Below are 24,509 nucleotides of genomic sequence, written 5' to 3'. Positions count from 1 at the left end.
TTGTGTTGGTATTTTGAATTATTTTATTATGGCTGCAATGGATTTCTGTGAAGATGCACAGGAACACAGACTCTCCAAATCCTGAACCTCACCTAAGCCCTCCTAAAGGACTTGAGGAAGAGCCAACCAGCCAGTGCCAAGCGTTGACCCCATATGTGGGACCATCACTATTCATATTCCCTGGAAGAAGCTCTCTGCCATTGGATTTGGGATGGAAGCTCCCAGAAGTTGGCAGACGAGTGACATCCATGCCCCAGGTGGGAACGTAACTGAGAAGACATTTGAAGGAATCCTTCATCTACCCTGCGGTTGGCCTCCAGGACCCAATCCTTCTAAGTAAGATGTGGAAAACTGTGGTGCTTGGCTTTCTGCTGCTTGCCTGTTGCTTCCAGCAAGCGAAAACGTCTCATTACAGTGGTTCCTTAAAAACCCTCCTGGTGGCAAAACTCTGCTGTTTGCAATACCGCAGCAGATGGAAGGGTTTTCTTTGCTGTTTGGACCTGTGTAAGACAGATTGAGATCCAGCCGGCTTAGCAGGAAGCTATTCCAACAGAAACCCTGCCTTTCCGTACCATTCCAACCACAACAGACAGCATTTTCTTCCACACACTGAATTTTAGACTGTTTTTAAGAAGGTGAGAGCAGCTAGTGTGCTACTGGAAAATCTGCCTGGTCACTCTCCGTGATAACTTTTAAACCATTTGGCCCACTTCCATCAAATTTAAAGTCTATCATAGCTGACATATGTTAAATATATTTGGATTCTTCCAAGTTTTGTGAAAATGAATGAAGTAAGCAAAACACAAGCTCCTATTTCTGCTCTGCAGAAAGGTGCGGCTCCCTTCTTACTTACATTTAGCATTTTCCCATTTTTAAACTACAGATTCATCAATGTGGAGAGACAAAGCTGAGTGAAACCAGATCCCTTTTGTCAGTAGCTCATGGTGTTCCCAGGTTCTTACAAAGCTCTGCAAGGCAATGTCTTATCAAATCAGATAGGGCTACGGGCACAGAGCATTCTGCTGCCTGGAGATCACGACTGTCACCATGAGATCCCAGCTGCAGATTTGAATGACAGCACAGATGCTCCCTTGGACTTTCAAAGTGATTTATGGCCAAAAGAGGTTCACAATGTAGATAATGGGCAGCACTGGTAGATCATTACCTCTTGTATATATGCTCAATAATATGAAATGCTGATGCAGCATTGGCAGGACTTGCCAGGCAAAAAAATTGCTGTTTAGCAAAGAAAAAGTAAAGTAAGGCAGACAATGAACAACAACTGTTTCCAGGCTGAGCCCAATGCGAAGGGCAATGCACACATCCAGAGCAACTCACTAGGAAAAAGCAGAGGTTACTTACAGTGGACTTGACAGCCTGTAATTTTGATGGTGTCTCTCTCTCGTCTGCCCAAGATTTAATTTAGTCTGTAAAAGAAAGAGCACGTTGGAATCATAGTGCTTGGATATTAAAATGCCATCTCAGCAGTGAGCACACAGGGTTACATCAGGTGCCCTGATGGAGAGAATTGCTTGGTAACCAGAACAGTACACAAACAGAGTCCCAACAGCTGGAGAAGCCCTTGGTGATTGCTCTCACCTCCTGCAGCAACTTCACCCTGATGGTGATGCTCACACTGCTGGAACACACTGCTATGGGTTCTCCTCCTCTGTGGACACCACACATTGGCAAGCACACATTTAGGTCACCTTCACTTCATTCAACGAATTCAGTTCCTCCATACTTACCCTCCACTGAGCTTTTAATATGAATGCACTGATCTGCACAGGGACAGGCTTAGGCAAAGCAAGACCCCAAGTGAAGATGCACTCTGAAAAACAACCCCGAGCACAGAATCATAGAATTGCTCAGGTTGTAAAGGACCTTAAAAATCATCAAGTCCAACTACAACCCAACCACACTATCCTAACTCAAACAACACTCCACTAAATCATCTTTGCATACACTGCATGCAGAGAAAAAGAAGACTCCTTCACGGACATGAGCACTGTAATTCCATGGAAGAACATACGGTTCCTCCAAGGCACTGGCCCATCACCAAATCCCATGCTCAATGGCAACCCACTCTGCAGCAGGAGGGCTCAGACCCACAATAACAGCAAAGGATGAGCACAGCTAACCAGAGCTCTTCCTTGCCCGTGTGGTCACAGCTCCTCTGAAACACAGAAGAACAGAAGACAGTAGCCACTTTTCCCAAAGTTTTAAATGGGCTTCACTCTTTCCACAACTCCCAACCTGCCTTCAGTTCCTGCCACATTGACTTTTAATAGTGCTGTGTCCAGCTCTGGATTGTGACTTCCTTATCCCTCCGAGCCCTGTACCACAGACCTGCCCATGTTATTCAAAGCCCACCACCCCATTCTCTTCCTCCTCAAAAATGGCCCCATAAGGGGCTGAGCAAATATCTAAATGAGAGTAAGTGTGGACAACTAAACACTTGGGCAAGCAGCCTCCTCTCACCTGAGGAGTGTCCTCAAGCATAGCCATGAGAGAAAGGTCATTTTTTCAGAGCTGAATTTTGCTTTCCTGTTTTGCCATCCCAACTCCCAGAAGCTCAGGAAGGAGCAGCGGATGGATGGCACAGCTGTGTCTGAACACAACCCTGTCTCCTCCCAAATCCCAGGTCCAAAGTGGAAACAAGTTTGGAGAAGTGTTGTAAGCTTCACTGAAGACCTGCAGCCACCACAAACCATGGTGCAATGAGCCCTCATTTTTCTGGGAGAGAGCTGAAATTTTTCCCCCCCTGGGGCTTTGCATCCTAAAACTCAACCAGGGCTCAGAGAACAATTCAAACCACTAATAGGGCATCAGTATCTGCACGGAACAGAAGAGAATAGAGCAAAACCAGGGCCCTGCTTCCACCTTTGGAGTCATGCTTTATGACTGAAGAGCCACCAGGTGGACAGACCCAATGCTGAGCTCCATGAGCAAAATCACACATATTTCTTGCTAATACCCAGGACTGACGAAGGGACTGCACCCAGCAATCAGCGACTTCCACAAGCCACAGTTTATCCAGATGTGAGTCCCAGTGACATGCTCAGTGACACGTATCACAGCAGACAAAGGAAACACTAACAGAAGAAAGGGGACATGCTCCCTAGATGCAATCAAAGCAGAGCAGATGCGTATAAGCACTGCTGCAGAAAGTCACGTCCAGCAGGGATTAATGCAAACAGCTCTGTAAAAAGCCAATGTGCTCCTCAGGGACAGCACGAGGGTATCCCTAAGTGCACATCCCCCAGGTGGTGAGCTCCATCTCAGCCCCTTCTCCTCTCACCTCACCTCCAGCTCGTTGCTGGATTTCCCACCTTACCCTGACCCCGCTGCATGCAGCAGCAGCTTCACATTTACAGCTACAACCTCTAGGATGAACGCGCCTGCTTCTCAAACCAATTCCACATATACAACATCTGCTGAGCTGCTCTGGGCTCGCCAAGGGCAGACAGCAATCCAGGGCTCAACTCATGTGACTTGGGCTCAATTCCCACTTCAGTTACATGTTTCCTGTGTGAAACTGGGCAAGTCATACATCTACGACCCGCATTAGTCCCCACTTCTAAAATGGGGATACTTCCCTATTCTGCAGATGTGATGTGAGTCATCCATGAGTGTCCGTGAGGCCCTCGGATACTACGGGAAGGGAGAGACCTGCAGAGATAAAGTATCCTCATAACTAGAAACAGACGGGGAGACCTCCAGGAGACTTTCTCTGCTCATTAAAAACTCGAGGATTCAATGCTGAATTGGTTCACTTTTGTTTCTAACACACGTGGCTTCAGCAGTTCCCCTTCTCACCAACCTGGGCAGCCGTGGGCACCTGTACCAGCAGGAGAACAACTGTGTGCTTTGCCCCCAAGGCATGCACGAATGATGACTTTCACAGCTTAAAACAGTTTTTCTTTTTCCACGAAAGCATCCAAATTGAAGGAGAGTTAATTAATGCAGCTAGTGAGCGCCACTACTGGAAAATGGGCAGCACGGAGAGAGGCTTTCTGCCCCACAAACCCAGGTAAGGAAAACACCATCTGAGAGCTCCATTCCTCCTGGTCCCACAGATGCAGAAGACAAGACAGGGTTGTGCTGCTCCAGAGCACACAGCTCTGCACACTGCTGACTGACCTCCGAGTAGAGCAGTGGGCAGCCCAAGGCTGCTCCACCTCACCACAAACACATGCTTGGGAGCAGGAGTCTGCAGTAATCTCACTTCCATCATTAAGGACAGCTGGGATTTGAAGTTGGGTTCCTGCAGACAGGAAGGTGATGCCAACACACCACTCTTATATCCCAGAAGAGGATTCTTTTTTGCATTCGTAATGTACCTAATCCTGTTTTCTCGCACATAAAACTCAAGAAAATGGAGTTCCTTCCCAATTTTTAAGATGACCCTTAAGAGCCACACAGCACTGGTGACTATGAAGTGGGATTACGTGCATCATCACCACGTCCCTCCCGAGGATTGTAACAATCTCTGCTTCTTTCACTTCTCACGCACTCACTGGTGCAAAGAAGCCATTAGTGAACTAATATTTTGAAACTACTGCTGTGTAATTCTTTCAAAATTCGTCCGAATTCGATGCTCCAGACCTGCCAAACCCTGAATGGGAAGCCAGCTATTGGTGAGAGGGCGGCTCTTTCCAAAGGTAATGTGACTTGCATGCAGCTAAAGCAGTAATTGCCTTTCCCAATAATACCTTCCCCCTGCTGAGACTTAGGGTTAAACTCATGCATTGAGAAACCTTCCAAAACGTTTCTACATAGTTTCAAACCACAGGAGTGGGGGGGAGGGGGGAAAAAAAAGGAAAAAAAGGAGAAAAAAAAAAGGACAACTACAGTTCAGATGGAGTTTACGATTTCTGCTCAATCTCATAATTGCAGGGTGAATCAGTGGGGAATGAGGTCTGAGTCAATCCCGCAGCCCCTGGTCTCCTGGCCAGCAAGCTTTGTGGAGATCAGCTGAAAATGGTTTCCCTTGACCCTCCCCTGACTTATCGATGAACTGCCTCTCCTTCCTGCCATGGATGCACAGAGCCATGGCTCAGCAGTCTTGCTGCCCGCTCACTTCTCCTTTTGTGCTAAATTCAACCAACTGATGGATAACAGAAACGTAAAAGCAAAACCCAGGTACGCTGTGTGTCCCATGTAATTTCAGCAGGTGAGTGAGAAGTGAAATGCTGCTTCAAAGCAAAGGTTGCCCTTCTGCAAGACTGCATGCAAAACCTGGACACCCCCATGGAGCAATGTGCTCCCATGCCACTGGTCCTTGGGGTCAAAAGACTGATCCTGGCTTCATCTGTTTATGGGTATAATTGCAGCCCCAGAGCTGCCTCAGTCAGATAGAGCCCGGGTCATAAAGCTGTTGCTTTGCATGCGTAGGAGACCGGGCTTATTTTGCTCATCACGGTACACATCTTGTAAAGTCCCATGCAAATGCAACCCCCCCCTCCCAGAGCCTGGTGCTGCAGGCAGAGCACATTGTCTGCATCCTCAGTATGCAGCAGTGATTTTAGCAGTCAGTGCAAAAAAAATGGACCTGTAGCAATGACCAAAATGAAAAGAAGCTCATCCTGATACTGTTCATTTCACCCTGCAGCGATGCATTGGGAGTCCCAGGTCCTGGCTCCTGGCTGCCCACCTGGGAGCACTGGGTTTATCCCACCAGCAAGGAACTGCAGCTGTGTGTAATTATAAGATTAATTCCCATTGCAGAATATTCCTCAGTGTTCCACATGCACAGATTTTAGCCACTCAAGGCTTGGACCCCACGCCAGACTACATCACTCTTGTCTGGTTCTGCTTCATAAGGGTCCAAGTCTGTTGCAAAGCTTGCAGATATGCTCTTTTCAGACTGGAAAAGTAATAAACTGGACTGCAGGGGTGTCTGACCAAGCATGGGCCATGGCCCATCCTGCCCATGGGGAACTCATCCTGCAGCCAGGTGCAGGGTTTGCCCCAGAGATGTCCTTGCAGGACACAGATGGGGCAGTGATGTCGCCTCCAGGTTTGCAGGACTGAACAAAATCTAATGAGGAGTTTAAAGACAGCACAAACAATGCAAGGCAACTTCTAACATTCACATTTCATCTCTGCTCCTGGATAATTTTACTCCTCAAGCTATTCTGCAAACTGCTCTTTGTCTCATTAACAATAAAACAGAAGCAATTAAGCAAAACGCAATAAAACCTCAGCAAAATCAAATTCAAGCAGCCTCCAAAATCAGTGTATAACCTCACCAAAAAGACAAAGCGATCTTTCAAGTTGACACTGCAAAACGCTTCCAGTTTGCTCTGAATACGCAAGCAAGGGGAAGAAATGCTACAAAAAACCTCTGCATGCAAACGCACCTCACCCTGCAAGTGGGAGCTGCATTGCTGCCTATCCCTGTGCAGAACTGCTCTGCTCCAAGGCCACGGCAAGGCCCCCTCTCTTTGCACAGAGCTGACTATGCAAAATGGAGATGCAAAGCATCCGCTCCGGAATGCATCTGCATCTCTCTGTGCACAGACCTCAAAGAGAGTAACAACGCACAGCTCGAGCAAGTTGACAAAACTGCTGAGGTTTCTCTGATTTGGGTTCACTGTTCTTTCAGTGCTGCCACATACATGCACCCTTTTTAGTGCCCTTTTTGCCACTGACCTATTTATTTCTTTTCTGTTTTTTTTTTTTTTCCCCACCAGTTCTATACGGTTACACATTGGAGTTTCAATTTCCTGCCCTTTGGAGGTCTGCAGAACTGAGTGCTCTTCTTCCAGCTGTGTGTTCATGGGACAGCAGAACCAAGCCCTGCAGATCTTAGAGTCATAGAATCGTCACAGAATTACAAAATCACAGAATCACAGAATCATAACTATGGGCGGAAAAGTATTCTAAGATCATCAAGTCCAACCATTGACCCACTGATGCGCCATGCTAGATGCAACGCTGTGATGTTCCTGCTTGGCTTCAGATAGCATGTACACATTGACTTTTTTTAATAGATACATTTTTTCCTTTTAATGGTTTCTCATTTACACTTGAAATCATTAAAAATCTCCGCGTTTTTGTTCATTTCCTTTTCTGGGAAAACAAAGCAAATTCACAGGGCTTTAGCGAACTCTTGGGACACACACAGGGCTGCATCCTTCTACAGTTTAATGCCAGCCCCTGGTAAAGGTGAGAGGCGTTTGAAAGGCAGCCAGGAAAATCTGAAGTATCACATTTGACGCGCACAATGTCGAAATAAGCCAAAAGCATGCAGGCCACAATCTGCAGAGCTCCTCGCAGGGACAACCGATGGCTCTGCTCACTGCAGCGTTCAGCAAAACCAAAGCACGCTCAGCAGAAAGCTCCCACCAAAAAAAAACAACCATGAAAAGAACGAAAAGTTTCACCCTCTCAGCTTGCTGATTTATTCTTTTCCCCCTATGTACAGAAGAGAGGGATCAGGCTGGTAAAGTACTGATAAAGTATTGCTGCCATGGAGTTCGCCATTGCTTTGGCTTTAAGAGTGCTGTGCTGATAGAGGATCAACGCTGAGCTGCTCGTTGCTGGCTCAGTCCTTTGCTAAGCCATTGCCCAGGGAACTGCAAGCAGGAGGGAATGGAAAGAGCATATGTGAGATATGGAGAAGTCCTGAAAATGCCCAGGCACAAAGAGCAGAAAACCCAATGAACTTCTGCCCAATAAAATGCAATATTATAGAACCATAGAATGGCCTGGGTTGAAAAGGACCACAATGATCATCTAGTTTCAACCCTCCTGCTATGTGCAGGGTTGCCAGCCACTAGATAATATCACGGCATGCAGGAAGGGATCCTATCTTTAACTCCAATCTACATTGTTGTATTTAAAAAAAAAAAAAAAGGACTTATCTTAAAAAAAAAAAAAAAATCATAGCAAAAATACAGTAAAATTGAGCAAATTAGAGCAAACGTATCTCATCCCTCGGATGCTCAAAGCCTTGGAGTAGACTCGGGGTAATAAAACTGACCTGCACCTCTGTCCCCAGGGGAGTGAGATGTCCTCCAGCAATGGCTTTGAGAGGTGGGAGCTGGTCCCTGTCCTGTCACAGCCGTGTGCTGGGCTGGGTCATCCTGCAGCACAAAGCCCTGCGCCATGTCCCAGCGAGGGGACACAGCCAGCAGTGGGCCACCTGCCCTGGATGCTTGGCTCCAGAGATGGGATTGTGTGACAGCCCTGTGCAAACCACGCACTGGGCAGAGCCAAAGGATTTCACTTTTACATGGCAGGGTCCTGCTGTCACTTTTGTAACTCCAGGAGCAGCTCCACTGACACAGACCCATCTCCCATTACCCAGAGGGACAGTTACCTCCATGCTACTCAGGATGAGTTCCTTGGTCTGCAGCTTCCCCGCATCTGGAGGAAAGCAGTTTCCTCCTCCCTCGGAAAGGAAGCTCCTTTGTTTGCCTTCAGGTCCTCACAAGATCTCAATTGCTTCAGCAGGACTGGAAAGAGTCGGACTTTGCTGGGAGACGCACGGGGAAACCTGAGCAGAGCCCATCCTGGCTGCCCTACCCAACAGCATCACCCCATGTTACATGGCTGATGACCATATGTCATTGAAATCTAATTGAAATCTAAGGACTCATCATTACAGATCCCATAAACCCTTCTGAGCAACCACAGCCTGAAATTCCCACAGCCTGTTGACAGGAGGTTTGTCTTGCCCAACTGCCTTCTCTCTGCTCGGAGGGTTCCAGCCCTGGAAGCAATGCATTGAGTTAACCAGCATCCTAAGTGATGTAATAAGGACAGAACGATAATACAGATATCCACATGCATTATTAATTCTCAGAGTAAGGATGATGCAAAAGCAGGATGCAGAGAATCACTGCTTCCGTCCACAGACCCCAGACAAGAAAAATCAGGAAAGAGCTCTGTGTGCTCACACGTTGATGTGCATCAGTGATCCCACACTGCACAATGCGAGGACACATCACCACTGGCAGACCCTGGTGCTCTTTACATCCAGGCAGGGAGGTTTGGGGGAATGTCACCTTCTGAGCTCTTTCTCTCTTGGGAAAGGCCAAGCCAAATGACAGAAAAGAGGAATCATTTTAAATCAAGATATAAATTTGTTTAATGGGAAAGAATGAGAAAAAGATGACTGAGTTTGGAGGGAATGCTGGTAACTCTGCAGGAAGAAGAAAATCAAATCTGGACACTGTTTGCTTCCCTCCTTGTCGTCACAAAACGCCCCTGTATGCACATACAAAAATATACCTCGTGCAAATGAAACGAGCCAGTACTAAATGAGAAGCAGAATGGTTTTGGGTAAATTTCCAGGTGATTGACCTCCTATTAACAGATGCTTCTTGTGGATGAATGCAAATATTTAGGTAGGGACCCCATTGGCACTGCATCCACCTATTCCTGTTTTTTCCTCATCAACCTGTTCCTCAGGAACCCACAGCACCAGCCCACCCTGCAGGAAAATAAACAGAGCAGGGCTTCCCACATCTCCTCTACACCACAGAGCCTCCATTCTTTTAGAGCACCTTAGAACAAAACATCAATCAAAAATTCCCAAAAACTCCCACCAAGGATGCAGCTGGACCAAATATTTACTCTGCACCACAGTTCCCAATGGGTTCTCAATGGGCTCCCAATGGGCTGCTGTGGCTGGGGTGGACTGGGCAGGGGAAGCTGCTCCATGTCTTAGATACAGTGTGCATTCTTGGCTTTAAAAGTCAATTTGTAATGAAAAAATGTGTCAGATTTTTAAGAAAATTGATTGAAGTTTTAGGGAAAAAAAAATACCACCAAAAAGCCTGGCTGTCTGAGTAAACCTCGGCATCTATGAGGTGCAAGGCATTTTTTGGTGAATTTTGTTAGTATTTAATCGGCCACTGAAACCTGTGTGATGAAAGAAGTTGCAGATGGAACCAGTTGCAGATGGGTTGAAAGGAGATGCTGAGAGTCCCCATTTCTGGGCAAGTTTCATAGCTTACTCCAAATCACAGAACCATAGAATGGCCTTGGTTGGAAAGGACCTTCAAGATCATCCAGGTGCAGTAACTCTCTGCTGTGGGTTGGTTGCCCCCCACCAGATCAGGCTCCCCATCCAACCTGGCTTTGAAAGCCTCCAAGGATGGAGCATCTACATTTCTATGAGCAACTTGTTCCAAAAAAGTTGTAGATGCCCCATACCTGGAGGAGTTCACGTCAAAAGGGGATTTGTGCACGCCTTTCCTACAGAACGTGGACATCCTGCTCTCCCATGCAGAGCCTGCAGAAATTACCCACAGCACATCAGAGCCATAAGCAAAACGACATTTTAATGCAGATCAGGAGAATGGGAACGCTTCAGTGACACCAAGTTCCACTTTCTAATCCTAATAGACCTTATGGAATTTGCTTCTAATGGCTAATTAATTGAGAATCAGCCAATTGCGCGTACATTTATTATCGTGCTTCTGAAATAAAGTGTGGCTTCTGTTTAATTAGAAATGAGCTCACACTGGTGGCCACAGATACCTTTAAAGCACCTTTTAGCACTTTTCAGCTGAGCTCTGGGTTGGAATAGCATTAAGGAAATGCTATGGAGGTCAAAAATTATGTGCACTGGTTTCAATGCATATAAATATTTTTCAATGCTTGGTTTCACGTCCCTCCCGAAGAAGGTTAATATCTCCATGTGCACAGACAGGAAATCTGAGATAATGTTCCTCCTGCTCAGTGCAGGGCTCAAGAGAAACCTCACAGGCTTCAAAATGTTTGTTTGATGACATTTGTAAAAGAACTGTCTTTGGCAAGAAAATAAAGGGTAAGGATTTTCATTAACACTTCCACCCTGATGTTGTTTGTTTGGTTGGTTGGTTGGTTTATATTGTTATTTTTTTTAATAAAGCAGGTCACCTTTTTCTAAGAAATAAAAGCAACAGCTCTTAAGCACACAGAGATTCTAGATCCAAGAATTACCTCAGCTACTAATCCAAAAACCTTCTGCCTTGTAAAGCCTCAGAAGAAAGAATTCCTCAAAAGCTGTAAGATGAAATCTCCTATAGGTTAAGCTGCTCAGAAATCACAAAAAGCCCTCATTATTTTAGCATCAGCAAGAAATTCTCTGTCAAAGATCACAGCAGGCTCCATGTCTAAACTTTAGACCAAGTGGCCGCTTAAAACAAACAACAATAAAAATAAAAGCAAGGTTCGTGATGCTTGGCAAAACGGATATCCAGCCAACATCCTTCTTTCCTCCAGGCTGTGCCACAGCATCGTGAGAAATAGCAAGAGAAGTCTGTGGCAGTGCTGATATCCTGGTGTTTGTCAGACACTCTGGCCAGACCCAGTCAGCCTCACACCAGGGTTGCAATGAGTTTCCTGGTGCAAGAAGAGCAGCAAGAATGCAAAATTTCACCTGCAAAGCATAATGCTGAGCCTCCAAGCAGCAGCTTTTTGGATAGAGGGCTGCTGAAAAATAGCCATGATTACCTCCAACTCTACCTAAAGGTAATTTAAATTACGTATGGTAAGTTATTTTTGCTGTGTCCATGTATTAAAACTGCCTCATGCCGAAGCACCAGGCATTGCAATGAGAACTCTGCCTCAGTGTGCCATGCAATGTTTGTAGATCAGGCAAGTCTGGAATTGCCTCCAGCCTTTCCAGGAAAGGATTTTTGATTTTGTTTTGGTTTTAAAAGAGGAAGAAGAAGAAGAAACAACACATCATTGAAGGGCCAGCATTCCTGCTTTATGCCTACAATTAGTGGGCAGGAAAGAACAGCTACAGCCGTGATCTTCGTCTGCTGATGCGGGTCTGTTTTATGGCTACTATCTCTGCAAGCTTTAGGCAGCAGGCAACAGAGGCTGGGCTTTGTCTGAGCAGGTCAGTTATAGCAGTGCAGGCATAAAACCTGGGGGACAGGTTCAGAAAAAAGGGACAGGTGAGGTTTCTATTTGCCCCCGAACAGATGGCCCCAGTCACATCTCATTAGAGAGATCTCTTGTTAACGTAGCCAACAGCGAGGTCGGGGCTGGAGGAAGAGTTCACAGCTTTAAATAGAGCAAGTGACATCATCAGAAAGATCCGGTGAAACCAACAGCCCCAGTGCAGGTCAACAGCACTGCAACGTTTGCAAGAGCAAGTCATGAGGGGACAAGAGCTTAGGTTTCCCCCAGCGCCTTGCTGTTGGCCATGAGCTGCCCAGGAGCCTCACTCCTCTGCTCTCTGGCTGCAGCTCTCATCAAGAACCTCAGTGCACACCTCCAGGCACAGCCCACCTCCCTCAGCCTTTCTTCATCGGAGAGGTGCCCCAAGCCATCTGGGTAGAAGCCCATCTGGGGAACCTGAAACACTGACTTTGGCTTTGTGCCTTGCAAGATTTGCCTTTTTCAGTTTTCTGCCTTCATTCACGTGCAACAGGACCGTGTGGGAGGAGATACATAAAGACGTGGACCTGTTTCTTGTTATGGAGAGGATGCTTGGGTCGATGAGTGCTATGACTGCACTGTTGACAAGAGAGAAGCATACTTTCTTTCTTCCCTTTCCTAAAAGTCACTTTGGAAGATATCATTCCTTCCTACAGCAAAAGTAAAATGGTAAAGTGGTGTTCTTAGAACCAAACCTGAAGGTTAAGAAGAGGGCTTCAGGAAAAAAAGAAAACAAAACATCATCCAAGAAGGAGGGAGTTCTACGAGTTCAAGGCTGGATGCAAAAGTGTTAAATTAAAAATACACTAACTGCATGATAATTCCACAAGAGCTTGTTTGTCCTCACAGTTAGGCTCTGAACAGCTCACAAAGCAAACACTGTGACCAGCAGAGGCTACGTGGGCTATCAGTGATGAACTGGTGTGCAGTAAGTGCAGAGTTTGTTTTGGGAATTCCTATTCTTAGTTCTAGATGAAACAGCAGAAAACATAAATGCTACTACAGGGAGATCATTCCAGGAAAACGATTGCATCACATTTAAGGTCTTTGATTTCTTTGGAATGGGTGTTCCCAGGACAATTACAAATTTGGTTTTCAAAAGGTGATGCCATGATCTCACGTGGTCCTCAGACACCCTCAAATATGAAGATCAGAAGACAGCATGATAAAGAAATGAGTCTGACCGACTGCTCAGCACAGGCCAGAGAACTCTCTGCTATATCTGCATCAAGATCATTACTCTGACCCTCAGTATCCCTTACAAAAAGCAAAACCAGCCTAGATTTAAAGTCTGCAAATGATGGCAGACAAAGCAGTTCTCAGTGAAGCTGCTCCACTGACCGACTACTCTGCTAAGATTCTGTTCCTGTTTTCTAGTCTAACTCTGTCTGGCTTCACGGCCCAAAGACTGCATCAGTAAAATTAAACAGCAGGATAGGTTTTTTTTGTTGGTTTTGCTCTTCAGTGAGAAATACCATGTCTGTCACAAGGTCAAGAACAGATCTCCGCATGCCATCCCTAAAACCAGCCATATATGTTGCAATCCCCCACCCACAATTACTATTTGAGATCTATGTGGGGCAAGAGAAACATATTTCAAATTTTAGACCTTACACAAACCAAAACACAGAGAATTCTTGGAAACACGCTTCTTCTCAATCAGCCTTCTATACATTGAGCACAAGCTTTCTAGCTGCAACTGGTTCTGTGGTCTGCAGGGCTGACTGTGACACTGTGGAACAGCTTTTGGTGAGCAGTAATGGTCGGGAGCCAGAAACCATCATAATTTTCTCTGGCCATTGAGACCTTACAGGGTTGACGGTCAACAGGAAAATAAAAAGGCATCTCTATTCTTTGCAAAGCAGCTGACATTCCTCTAACAGCAAAACACATTTTTTTTCTATAGCACCAAGATTTGAAAAATGTTATTCTTAAGTACCACGATCAAGAAAAAGACTTTTTGTTTTTCCCTTAGCAACTGCAAGGCCTAATAACCACAGAGGACCCAAGACCCCACGCTGAATGCTCTGCAGCCCTGCGCTTCCCCTCCTGGCTCCACATCCCAAGGACCGGTGCTGCTCTGTGTGCCGGTGTTTTTAAAGTTCTGTTCCAGTTACTTAAAGCAACAAGAACTCTGCAGGGCTATTATAGCAATTTAAAAAGTAAACTTAACAGGGAAGCGAGGCTGGTTCCATCTGGCTGACAGATTAAACAGAGCTGGGATGTGCTTGCTGTTTCAGGACGGACTCGGGGCAGGGGCAGGCATTGAGAGCAGCTCAGCCCACGGCACGGAGGCACTGGTTTACCCGAAGACACTGTACAAATATTTTGCTGAGCTGTGGAAGGAGGAAGCTCCCCGGCCCTGTGCCGCCGTGTGTCACGATGGGTTCTCAGGCACAATGCTCAATGAAGGCTATTATGGGGAAGGGTGTTTATTTCACACTGCGGGGCGGTTGCCAGAACACACAATCACGCATCTTACCCAACAACCCTGCAGGCTGCCACGGAGAAACTCCTCTCTGAAAGAGAAGGAGGCAATTATCCGGTGATTAACTCTTTGGTGACAGCACTGGAGCATCCTGACTCCCAGCACTGCTTAAACCCCACAGAGCAACACTGGAGGGACAAGCCTTTAATTTCATTATGGACAGGTGAGATCATGGCTCTCCTTCTCAGTGATTTTATCCTTTTGCTGCTCATCGGCTTTGATGTTCCTTCCTCGATCATTTCCTTCTCTCCTTGGAACAAGAAGGCTGAAAGGGCTGCACGGCAGTAGCACTAAGCAGGGCAGATCTAATCATCAGCTGAATGGCTGCTGGTTTGTGACGCTGTTTTGTTTTCTTTTCCCCCGAGTATTTAATTTTCACTCCAACTGTCATTTTCTTAATGATGACAAATGAAGGAAACACCCAGTTAAAAAGCCTTATCCTTGTAAGTAAAAACACTGCTCAGCCTCAGCTCACGTCCCACTGTGCTCTTCCTTTGATAACAATTCTAATTTCCTTTAACTGTTTTTTTTGCCCCGGGGTGACTGCTGTCTGAGGCAACCACTCCCAAAATGCACAGTAAATAGGATCAGAATTAGGCCCAATTCAACCCTCTGCTCCTATCCCAACTGCCAGTTCAAAACTTGACAATTTTATTAAGAAGTCTTTCTGATCCCAGGATCCCAGAGGGAACACCAGGCAAACCCTTGACAACTTCACAGAAATAAGACATTATTATTCCCCTATTACAGCAGCAAGCACAGGATCCTGGAGAAGCACTGTGTGACAAGCTGACAGCAGAGCTGCACCCAAACGTCCTTTTTTGCCTCCTTCATCACGACAAGCTTCTTTTTGCATTCTAAAGAAACAAACTGTGAGCAAGCAGTGATACTTTCCTACCACTTCCCATGCAGCAATCTCTCCTTTGAATGCTGTGCTGAAGTCTTACTGCTTCTTGCAGGATTGCCAATTGATTTGGTGTGATGGGCTGCAGGTTAATGCTGCATGGAGCTTGGTGAGGTGACAAGGAGCCTGGAGGTGCCACCAAGATCTGAGTGCTGTATTCACAGGAGAAGGTGAGGAGGTGAAGGTTCCTGCATGCTGCTTTTAGCATGGCTGGCATTTGTATTGCTGTCTTGAAGGTGGTAGACTGGAGATCAGCATTCTTGAGAAATCTGGTGTTTGAAAGGCACTTGACTTCAAGACGACCACTTTGAGATCCCACCACCCTCACGGATGTAAGAGACTTGTGGTTATTGGCATTTGTCTCATAGAATCATAGAATTGTTTGAGTTGGAAGGGACCTTTAAAGGCCATCTGATCCCACTCCCAGCAACAAACAGGAAAACCTATGAAACCTACAGCTCCATCCAGGTTCTCAGACCCTGGTCCAGCTTGACCTTATGTGTCTCCAAGGATGGGGTATCCACCACGTCTCTGGGCATCCCAGCAGTCTGTTAACAGGACCTGAGACATTCCTGCTCCTTGGATACCTTTGGCCCTTTCTCCTTGCCTCTCATTCACTCCTCAATCATCTCTGGGGCACACTAACTCCAAGGGATGCACTGAGCAAGAAAGCAAGAAGTTTCTCTGTGAGGTGTTGGGGTGGCTGGCTGGGCAAGGAGCGGCCATGACGTAGCTCAACAAAGACTCGTTCTTCTTAACACTAAAAGAGAATGAGCCTGACCCATGCACTCCAGCAGAGAAGCTGCTCCCACCCCAGATGCTGAGATATCTGATGACAGTGTGGGAGGGCAGAGTCATCTCCTGCTCTCCAGATATCTCTGTAATAACGCTTCCCTCCACCTCACCTCATACTGTTGGCTCTTGCATTTCTCCCTGTAGCTCTGAGCTCATGCAGCAAGTTTTAAATCTCCACCTTGTTTCCCAGAGAAACCATCTCTTTCCTCGTTTCTCCCCTTGGCCATTATTTGTCACTGAATGTGACAAAAGCATCAACTCTCAAAAGCACTGTAGGATGCTCTCCATCTACGGAATGCATTGTGTTAGCTACCAGACACCTACAAGAAAGAAAGCTTATCCAGTGTTCAACATGATGCTTCAGCCCTAAGGGAAAAGCCAGCTACTGCAGAGCTAATGCGATCTTTTCAACTACAATCAGCAACTCACCAACGTCGCCTCACCCTGGGGTAAAACTAGTAAGGCTCATCTTCTTTCTATGAATCATCCCAAGAAAACAGCCACAATTAAACTATAAAACACTGCTGTCGCAGTGTGGGGGACTTTATTTTTAGAAGCAGCTTAAAATAGTGTGTTATTACCTGGTTAAAAACATCGCTTCTGTGTTTTGGGGAAGGCTGACACAAAGGTGACACACGTTGCTGTGCAGAGGCACTTCACTGCAGGCGCCAGGAAAAACTGAAAATACAACACGTGTGCACCCCTGGCATGGATGGTGCAGGCTGCAGCTGGCTCCTGGCACAAGGAGACGAGGACATCCTTACTCAGCTGTCTACCAAAACCTACCATGGATCACCAGATCTCTGCCAAAGCCAAATCCCTGCCCCCTCTGAGCCTTCTTGTGCTTTTTACCTTTCCATGAGAAATGGAAAATTCATCAATGGAGACACTGTTGGATCCCAGCAAGATAAAACACGGAGGGATACACCACAGAAACAACAGGTTGGCTGTGAAGCCAAGCAAATAAAGAAGAGCTGAATTAAAATGAAAGGAAAAATTCCCATTTATCCGACACAGGGGCAGAAGCACCCTACCAGTGTGGGGAAAAAGGCCTTGTGTTCAGGCTTACAGAAACCCAAAGTCTTCTTGATATTTTAATTGAAAAGTTCACTTTTGAGCAGTGAATAAATGCAAAAGGAAAACAGAGGGATGGATCTGACGGAAAAGTGCCTCATTTGTTCAATACTGCTCTGCAACTTTTGCTCTAAGCAGATACATGTGGGCAAGCACATATGCAGTGCCCTACAGTTTGGTTTCGTGAAAATCTAAACAACTCTTCAGAAATGGAAAATAGCAAAAGAAAGAAGCATTAAAAAAAAAAAAAGAGAGAGAGAGAGAGACAGGAAAAGCAAGTGGCTTATGCAAGTGAGAATAGCTATGATTTTGGGTGAGACACACCAGTGGAAAATTACAGAAAGAAAAAGCCGCGTGTGAGATGGGGCAAGGATGCAACACAGACAGCGGTCTGGGTCCTACAGGAGATCAAAAGCAGAACCAGGCTGCTGCCAGAGGGGGAGATTTGGTACAAGTGTTGAAAACAGGAGCAACAAGAGAGAGGAATTTTGGGTGAGGGCATCGCATGGGGGGTAATTGGGCCAACTCTGGGTGGGCAGTATGGGCATGGTGACAGGAGATGGATGTAAGAGCAGATGGAGAGCCAGTGGCTGGGTCTAAGTGCTGGAGTGTCATCTCCCTCAAAGCCGCACATTGATACACTGCACCATGTGAAAGAAACCTAAAATATCACTGAAACTCTTAGAGGTTTTGAACAATACTCTTCAGACATGTTGCTTTCACAAATTAAAGCCAGACAGATAAATGAACCATAATTAATCTGATTAGGGTTACTGCAGTGGTAGGAATCACTGACTGCTACAGTAAGCACTTTTTTCCCCTCTCCAGAAAGAAATCCCTTTGTGCACCTGCTTTTAACACCACCATGCTAGATAGCAAATCCAAACATAATTCAATTACAGTCAGGAGAGATTTCATCCACTCAGTGAAATGCAATGAATAAACACAAAATCATTCTCATTATGTCCTCTCTACAGGGATATTTAAGGCTTCTTCTCCCATAGTAAATCAGTTTTATGTAGTCGGTGTCCTTGAAAGCACCACTCTGCAAGCCTGTGTTCACAGAACTCCACTTCTTCTCAAGTTCTCATAACTTTGGGTAACACACAGATCACAGAGGTGGGGATGAGAAATCAGCATTTCTCCTCCTAGCTCACTCTATGAGCTTAATGCAAGTGCTGCCCTACTGTGCCTCAGTTTCCCTCTTTGCAGCATGCGAGTGGTATTTCTGAGACTATGACATAGGGGCAGGAAATCCTCATTCACATCACATCTGTGAAGTCAGAGATGAAAGATGAGATGCTCCCAACTTAAATTCCCAGAAACAGCAGATGTCAAAGAGGAGGGGAAGTATGAAACCAAGAGCTGCTCTGACAAACACATACGTTGAGGTGCAGCTAACAGCAAAACCCAGCTTTCCCTTGCAACAGCAAAACCCAGCTTTCCCTTGCAAAGAAACAAGATGTTGCCTCTCATCTGAGCCCATTTGCTGCTGATCAGCTTTGGGCTCCCTCCACTGCTTCTGATTTGTTGAACACTGACTGCTACAGGGACACACGCGCTGGCTGTGCATTCTCTTTTTGGTCTCTGTGGGCACCATCTGGCTCTGCCCCTTTCTGTTATAAATACTATTTTGATCTATATGAGAGTCCGTGAAAATCCATGAATCCTGGAGTATCGCCCTTCATAGAATCACAGAATCACCAAGGTTGGAAAAGACCTCTAAGATCATCCAACCGTCCAATGTTTCCCACTAAATCATGTCCTTCAGCTCAACACATAAACATTCCTTCAACACAGAATCACAGAATGGCCAGGGTTGGAAGAGACCTCAAGGATCACGAAGCTCCAACTCCCTGCCACACGCAGAGCCACCAACCTCCACATTTAATACCAGACCAGGCTGCCCAGGGCCATCCGATCTGACACCTCCAGGGATGGACGGGGCATCCACAGCCTCTCTGGGCAGCCTGTTTACACATTCACCACCATCAACACTGCGGCTCTTTAACCACCAACTGCTGCACAAAAGGGGTGTGAACAGAAGATGGGTTTTCCATCAAGTAGGCAGGAGAACAAAAACTCAACAAACGCTCAGGAGAAAGCCAACGTGCTGATTTTGTGACAGCACAGATCTTTCAGCCTCCCAGCCCTGCACAAAACCCACACTGTTCAAGCATCGCATGGGAAATCAACATATTTCTCACGACAAAACTTCAAAGGGGCCGATAACATCTCTCACGTTGGGACACAAATCTCATCATCCCAGGGAGCCTTGTTGCCTTTTGTACCTCTTACAGGGCACGGCACAGTGCTGGACGTGGGTGTCCTGGGGACTGTCCAGCACAATTCACTGTTATCAGAACGGGTTGCAATGATGGAACATGGTATGCTTACTAAAAGTGCGGCTGATACCAGGCTGGGACGGGCTGCAAGTACTTCGGAAGCCAGGATTAGGATTCAAAATGGTCTTGGTAAGGAGTAGAAATGGTCTGGAAAAAAAAATAAAGAGAAAAAAGAAAAAAGACAATTCAGGAATGACGGGTGAACAGTACCAAAGGCAGGAATAATCAATGACAAGTCACAGGGGAAATAACTAGCAACCTGCAAGGATCTTTATTATTTTATCTATTTATTTATTTATAGGAGAAGGATCTCAGGATTCCAGAACCAGAGTTGGATGCTATTGGGTTGCTGCTGTATGAGCAAGCATCCCTCTGCCATGCACAGAGAGGGATACTGCTCACCATATACACAGAGGGAAGCACTGTGGAAGTCCTGATACCAGACACTGCATCTCAATAGAACTGTAATGAAAGTCCCAACGTGGACAGCAAGAATGATGGGAGGCCACGAAAGCACAGACTGAGAGTGGTGCAATCTGAAAAAGACTCTTGGGAAATATTACAGTGTGCTCAACAGAGGTCTTGCTCGAATATCCACAAATGCCTCGCTTGTGGCTGTACGCAATAGGATATCACACTACTCACATCTTTGAACAAACCTGCCTTCCCACACAGCATGTAAAATACTTGCTCACAGGTGAAAGACTGCCACATGAGTGCCAAAAGCCCTAATTACTCCTAAGGAGGAGTAACCTGCACAGAATGAGATGGGGCTGGAGGGAGGGGTTGGGCTGTGGATGCAAGCACTTCTAGCAGTTGTTCTGTACCTCCCCCAACCTGACAGGTTGCTCACCTGCAAGGGGCTTGCATCGTCCCACTGCCGTGTTGCTCCTCTACCACTCAGGCATTCTTAGTTAAAAAGAATCACCAAAATGACATGGGAATAACAAATGGCCTTGTGCCTTGCTGATGCATAAACACTTAAACAGGTCTGTGACAAGCTGAGGCTTCAGCTTCTATCCCAGTTTAGCTGGGGAGCATCCTATGAAACAGGCAAGTTTTCACTGAAAAAACGCATCAATCTGAACTGGGAGGCATCTGCCCCATCTGGGTTGTGAACACAGAATATCAGATTAAAAGGAAAAAGGGAAAAAATGCAGCAGTCCAGACACTTGAGATAAAGTAGCTTTTATCACCCTCTCTAACGAGGCCACGTGCTTTCTATCTCCAGGCAATGACATTGTGCAAGCAGTTTGAACGCAAATTAAAAATTCATATCCCCTGCTGTGGCAGGGGAGGGTCAGGGCTCTGGTGCCCTTTCCCTGTTTCTGGAAGATGGTGGCACTGCCATCAGTGCTGGGAGGTCAGTGCTCCAGCTGCCCCACGGCAGGTGCCTTTATGCAGGGAAGGGCCTTGCTTTTGTGTTAAATAAATGCTTGCAAAACCTATGGGGGGGGAAAAAAAAAAAAAGCCTGCAAATATGAAAAAAAAAATCTCTATTTGAGGTTGAAAGCGACTTTGTAAATCGCACAACTGCTCCAGAGATGTCTGCACACCTCCTTTGCAATGGCTCGCAGCCATCACCGATCACTGAGCGCTGCGTTCTGACAGAGCTGTAGCTCTGCGTCGCTGCTGGTGGGACAACTCATCTCCCAGCAGTGCTGCATCCCGAGCAGACACACAGGTCACGATGCTGCCCATTAAATAAGAAACTGAAAGCACCTTGGGTCTCTGTGCAGCAGCACTGAACAAGAAGTAGCGATGCTCTGCTTCTCGGAGGTGATGCAGCCCTGAGTTGGTGGATTGCTGTCGCTGCTATTCCTCTGCTAAGAGGAAAAAATATTTAAAAAATCCACCATTTCTGTGCTGGTTCACCCAGCTGACAGGAAAGAGCTGGAAAGAACCATTGCTTCTGAGCTTAATTACATCCGATGCTTCTGAGGGCGAGGGAAAAGAGTACTTCATGAGCCAAAACCAAAATGTTAATATATTATACTGCAGCAAGAACACAGCAACTTCAAAGCTTCTCCTCCCTACACCCTGAAGTGTGAAATCTGAGATTTTTCCCCCCAGTAATGCTTTTTGCTCATTTCCTGCCTGGCTCCATACTCTTCTAACAATGAATCAGGGCTAATTAACATCAGTGTCAAGATTAAGATCATGTCTAACGAGGACTTTCTTGTCATCTTGTAGGGAATTAAACTAATGATGGGCTGACCACACTGCTGACTTGGGCTAACAGCCCCCACCCGTGGGGAGGTGGTGATCCCAGGAGGAACCAGTTTGCCCCTGAGCACAAATCCTTGCTTTGGGGAAATGCAGACCATCTCCCAAACTTGGTTCTTTGCCTTCCACACACATTTATAAATCCATCCTCACCATTTATTTTCACATTCCTAGGGGAGGAGCAAAAAGTCATACAACAATCTGAAGCTATGGTCTGAGGTAAGTGAGATACACTTCTAGCAAAAGATCCTGCAAGCCACCAGCAAGGAGAAATAAATTAAAAATAATCCAGCAACACATGGAGTTCAGAAATCAGTGATAAGCAGCTGAGAAGAAACTTTCTCTGGATTCCACTCCAAATATAAACCTCTGGCCTTACTACGTTCCTGGTTCCTATAAGGCCATAGAATAACATAATCACTGAATGCTTGGGTTGAAAGGGACCTTAAGGGTCATAGAACCATGGAATGCTTGGGATGGAAGGGACCTTAAAGATCACATAAGCATGGAATGGCTGGGTTGGAAGGGACTCAAAGGTCATGGAACCATGGAATGGTTGGGTTGCAAGGGACTTAAAGGTCACGGAACCATGGAATGGTTGGGTTGGAAAGGAGCATAAAGGTCATAGAACCATGGAATGGTTGGGTTGGAAAGGAGCATAAAGGTCATAGAACCATGGAATGGTTGGGTTGGAAGGGAGCATAAAGGTCATAGAACCATGGAATGGTTGGTTTGGAAGGGACTTAAAGGTCATAGAACCATGGAATGGCTGGGTTGGAAGGGAGCATAAAGGTCATAGAACCATGGAATGGTTGGGTTGGAAGGGACCATAAAGGTCATAGAACCATGGAATGGTTGGGTTGGAAGTGACTTAAAGGTCATGGAACCATGGAATGGTTGGGTTGGAAAGGACTTAAAGGTCATGGAACCATGGAATGGTTGGGTTGGAAGGGACTTAAAGGTCATAGAAACATGGAATGGCTGGGTTGGAAGGGAGCATAAAGGTCATAGAACCATGGAATGGTTGGGTTGGAAGGGACTTAAAGGTCATAGAATCATGGAATGGTTGGGTTGGAAGGGACTTAAAGGTCATAGAACCATGGAATGGTTGGGTTGGAAAGGAGCATAAAGGTCATAGAACCATGGAATGGTTGGGTTGGAAGGGAGCATAAAGGTCATGGAACCATGGAATGGCTGGGTTTGGAAGGGGCTTAAAGGTCATAGAACCATGGAATGGTTGGGTTGCAAGGGAGCATAAAGGTCACAGAACCATGGAATGGCTGGGTTGGAAGTGACTTAAAGGTCATGGAACCATGGAATGGTTGGGTTGGAAGGGACTTAAAGGTCATAGAACCATGGAATGGTTGGGTTGGAAGGGACTTAAAGGTCATAGAACCATGTAATGGTTGGGTTGGAAGTGACTTAAAGGTCATGGAACCATGGAATGGTTGGGTTGGAAAGGACTTAAAGGTCATGGAACCATGGAATGGTTGGGTTGGAAGTGACTTAAAGGTCATGGAACCATGGAATGGTTGGGTTGGAAGGAAGCATAAAGGTCATGGAACCATGGAATGGTTGAGTTGGAAAGGACTTAAAGGTCATAGAACCATGGAATGGTTGGGTTGGAAGGGAGCATAAAGGTCATGGAACCATGGAATGGTTGGTTTGGAAGGGAGCATAAAGGTCATGGAACCATGGAATGGTTGGGTTGGAAGGGACTTAAAGGTCATAAAACCATGGAATGGCTGGGTTGGAAGGGAGCATAACGGTCATGGAACCATGGAATGGTTGGGTTGGAAGGGACTTAAAGGTCATAGAACCATGGAATGGTTGGGTTGGAAGGGACTTAAAGATCATAGAACCATGGAATGGTTGGGTTGGAAGGGAGCATAAAGGTCATGGAACCATGGAATGGTTGGGTTGGAAGGGAGCATAAAGGTCATAGAACCATGGAATGGTTGGGTTGGAAGGGACTTAAAGGTCATAGAACCATGGAATGGTTGGGTTGGAAGGGAGCATAAAGGTCATAGAACCATGGAATGGTTGGGTTGCAAGGGAGCATAAAGGTCATGGAACCATGGAACGGTTGGGTTGGAAGGGGCTTAAAGGTCATAGAACCATGAATGGCTGGGTTGGAAGGGACTTAAAGGTCATAGAACCATGAATGGCTGGGTTGGAAGGGACTGACTTGATTCAGATCACTCATCGACTGAACTATGAACTTTCTGGTAGACCGCATGACCAAGATAACTAGGAGGAATTTTCTTCCTCATCCACTGTTTACTGGTGTCCATATCAAGTGTGTTCATGGAGAAGGTGCTGTGAAAGGGCTTGATACACTCTCTAGAGGAGACACAGACAGCTCAGACTTCTGCAGCTAGTGCTGCTATGGCCATGGCTTCACTTGAAGACCCATGGGAAATCATCAGCCCACCCTCTTTGCTCAGGTTTTGTGTAACACATAAAATGCAATGTTCTCAAAATAAATCTTTTGCTGTCAAGCATGATATAGTGTCTACAGAAGTTCCTCCAGCTATTCATCCTTCACTCAGCTCTATGAACAACAAGAAAATGATTCATGTGGCATATCTCTGGTGCTTGTTGGTTTTATTTTATGGTATGGGGTTTTAGAAGTTTTTCAAGGCATTAAAAAGCATGACCATTGCCTTCACCATAAAAGATGAACAAAGAAGCAAAGAGAGGCATGTGCATGCACTTTTTGACACTTTTGCAGAGCAAAAGCATTCTGCTGAACCAAAGGAAATGAGGTGAGACTATGAACTGA

At 46.0% G+C, this 24,509-nt stretch overlaps 1 protein-coding gene and 1 long non-coding RNA gene across 11 annotated transcripts in view; one reads left to right on the top strand and one right to left on the bottom strand.

Moving 5' to 3' along the window:
* HIVEP3 (HIVEP zinc finger 3) overlaps positions 1-24,509 on the bottom strand; it is a 221,902-nt gene that overhangs the window by 64,299 nt on the left and 133,094 nt on the right. For 7 of the 8 annotated variants that reach the window (XR_008210280.1, XR_008210281.1, XR_008210282.1 and 4 more), the window contains 2 exons: positions 19,551-19,645; positions 1,363-1,427 (listed from right to left, as the gene is read on the bottom strand). The gene's annotated coding sequence lies outside the window, so the exon portion shown is untranslated. The remainder of the gene's footprint in view (positions 1-1,362; positions 1,428-19,550; positions 19,646-24,509) is intronic. The other variant, XM_052699166.1, reaches the window with a different exon arrangement.
* Positions 22,396-23,799, top strand: LOC128088570 (uncharacterized). 3 transcript variants are annotated; one of them, XR_008210294.1, is made up of 4 exons: positions 22,396-22,473; positions 22,729-22,812; positions 23,027-23,110; positions 23,663-23,799. It is a non-coding gene; the product is annotated as an uncharacterized LOC128088570 (long non-coding RNA). The 3 variants fall into 3 exon arrangements; XR_008210295.1 differs by lacking the exon at positions 23,027-23,110 and having other exon boundaries at positions 22,729-22,855; XR_008210293.1 differs by lacking the exon at positions 22,396-22,473 and having other exon boundaries at positions 22,594-22,812.

The sequence above is a fragment of the Tympanuchus pallidicinctus genome, unplaced genomic scaffold (genome assembly GCF_026119805.1).
Source record: "Tympanuchus pallidicinctus isolate F22 unplaced genomic scaffold, pur_lepc_1.0 scaffold35, whole genome shotgun sequence".
NCBI lineage: Eukaryota > Metazoa > Chordata > Aves > Galliformes > Phasianidae > Tympanuchus > Tympanuchus pallidicinctus.
Note: the sequence above shows the minus strand (reverse complement) of the source record. Positions and strands in the feature narration are given on the sequence as shown.